This window comes from Neovison vison, chromosome 4, assembly GCF_020171115.1.
Source record: "Neovison vison isolate M4711 chromosome 4, ASM_NN_V1, whole genome shotgun sequence".
NCBI lineage: Eukaryota > Metazoa > Chordata > Mammalia > Carnivora > Mustelidae > Neogale > Neogale vison.
The window spans coordinates 154,966,764-154,969,622 of NC_058094.1; the positions used below are offsets into that span (position 1 = coordinate 154,966,764).

The window sequence follows — 2,859 nt, forward strand, 5'->3', positions numbered from 1 at the left end:
CTGAAAAGCATATACTCTTCGGGATGCCTGGGTGGCTCAGTAGGTTGAGTGTCTGCCTTCAGCTCAGGTCATGATCCCAAGGTTCCGGGATTGAGCCCTGCATCAGGCTCCCTACTCAGCTGAGAGCCTGCTTCTCCCTCTCCCTGCCTCTCAGCCAACTTGTGCTATCTCTCTGTCAAGTAAATAAATATAATCTTTAAAAAAAAAAAAAAAAGCACATACTCTTTGACAAAACACTTCTATTCCTAGGACTTTATCCTTAGACAATAATTAAGCAATATTTTATCTAAAAAGTTATTCTTTGTAGCTTTAAATAGAAGCCAAAAGCTAAAATTTTATCAAGAAATTGGTAAAATAAATACTGTTTATTGAAAACCATGATGAGCCAGAACACTTATAGACATCAGAAAATATTAATAAATGTTAGATGGTAAGTACTGACATGAAACAGAATCTCGCTTGTTCACAGCAGGTTTGCCATCCAAACACAGGTGTCATGAAAACCATCACTAAATTTAAGCCAAAACGAAAAGGAAAATATTCATATCCATATTGTCTTTGGTGCACAGGCAGATTCAGGAAGTCTACCACTGCTGGCCTTCTGATACACAAATGTGGTGGGAAGAAGAGAACTATGGAAAAATTTGAGGAGGCAGCTGCTGAGGTGGGAAAGGGCTCCCTCAAGTATGCCTGGGTCTTGGATAAACTGAGAATTGAATGTGATGTTACCACCACTGATAGCGCCCTGCGGAAACTCAAGACCAGCAAGTATGAGGTGACCTCCACGGATACCAGAGGACACAGAGACTGTATCAAAAACATGATTACAGGCACAACTCAGGCAGACTCTGCTGTCCTGATTGTTGCTGCTGGTGTTAAGGAATTTGAGGCAGGTACCTCCAGGAATGGGCAGACCCGTGAGCACGCCCTTCTGATCTCCCACGGGGTGTGAAAGAACTGTTGGTATTAAGAAAACGGATTCTGGGGACGCCTGGGTGGCTCAGTTGGTTAGGCAGCTGCCTTCGGCTCAGGTCATGATTCCAGCGTCCTGGGGTCGAATCCCACATCAGGCTCCTTGCTTGGCAGGGAGCCTGCTTCTCCCTCTGCCTCTGCCTGCCATTCTATCTGCCTGTGCTTGCTCTCTCTCCCTCTTTCTCTCTGACAAATAAATAAAATCTTAAAAAAAAAGAAAAGAAAAGAAAACGGATTCCGGGACGCCTGGGTGGCTCAGTTGGTTAAGCAGCTGCCTTCGGCTCAGGTCATGATCCCAGCGTCCTGGGATGGAGTCCCACATCGGGCTCCTTGCTCGGCGGGGAGCCTGCTTCTCCCTCTGCCTCTGCCTGCCTCTCTGTCTGCCTGTGCTCGCTCTCTCTCCCTCTCTCTCTGACAAATAAATAAATAAAATCTTTAAAAAAAAAAAAAAAGAAAGAAAACGGATTCCATTGAGCCACTCTAGAGCTGGAAGAGACACCAAAAAATCATTAAGCAAGTCTGCACCGACATAAGAAAATTGGCCACAACCGCCACACAGTAGCGTTGGTGTCAGTTTGGTTGGAATGGGGACAGCATGCTGAAGCCAACTGCTAACATGCCTTGGTTCAAGGGATGGAAAGTCTCTGGTGAAGATGGCAGTGCTAGTGCAAGCATATCGCTGGAAGCTCTGGACTGCATCCCGCCACCAGCTCCTCCAGCTGACCAGCTCTTAGGTCTCTCTCTCCAAGACAGGTACAGAATGGATGGTATTGGCACCAGGGCCACGTGGAGAATGGGGTCTTCAAACCCTGCAGGATGGCCATCTCTTCTCCAGTTGACATTACAACTGACGTAAACTCTGATGAAATGCACCATGAAGCTTTGAGTGAAGCTCTTCCTGGGGACAAAGAGGGCTTCAATGTCAAGAATGTATCTCTCAAATACGTTTGCTGTGGTATTGTGCCTGGTGATAGCAAAAGTGACCCAGCAATGGAAACAGGTGGCTTCATGGCTCAGGTAATTCTCCTGAAGGATCCAGGCCAAATCAATGCCAGATAGGCACCTGTGCTGGAGTGTCAGCCAGCTCACACTGCTTGCAAATTTGCTGAAGTTTGGTCATCATGCTGGGGGAAAGGCTGAAAGATGACCCAAATCCTTGAAATCTGATGAAGTTCCATTGTTGATAGGGTTTCTGACAAGCTCCTGTGTGTTGAGAGCTTCCCTGACTATCCTCCTCTGGGTCATTCTGCTGTTTATGACATGTGACAGGGAGTTGCTGTGGGTGTCATCAAGACAGTGGACAACTGGGCAGCTGGAGCTGGCAAAGTCATCAAGTCTGCCCAGAAGCTCGGAAAGCTAGATGAATATTACACCACCATGCCACCATGCCAGTCTTAATCAGTGGAGGAAGAATGGTCTCAGAACTCCTTATCTCAACTGGTCATTGAAGTTTAACAGTAGAAGACTAGTTAATTTTACCAATGTGTCGTAAAACCTTCAGCAGAAAAGGAGAATGTTTTCTGGACCATTTGCTTCATGCGTGAGTGAGAGTTTTAAGTTACTAGTTTTTACAAAGAGTACCTTCAAAAAAAAAAAAAAGAGAGAGAGAGAGAGTACTTTCTCATGGAAATGACCAAAAAATCTATCACAGAATTTAAGAACCATTAAAACAAAGTTTAATGAGGAAAAAACCCAGAATGTATAATATGATCTTCAATTTTCTTTTTAAAAGGTTTATTTTTGTACACAGCTGTGGTTTTTTGTTGTTGTTTTATTTGCTGTTGTAAAGATTTTATTTATTTGACACAGTGAGAACAGGAACACAAGCAGGGGGAGTTGAAGAGGGAAAGCTGGTTTCCCACCGAGCAGGGAGCCCAATGTGGGGCT

General features: G+C 44.8%; 1 pseudogene; it reads left to right on the plus strand.

Moving 5' to 3' along the window:
- The first annotated feature begins 634 nt into the window (after positions 1-634).
- LOC122905407 lies at positions 635-2,141 on the plus strand (annotated as a pseudogene).
- Positions 2,142-2,859: the final 718 nt, after the last annotated feature.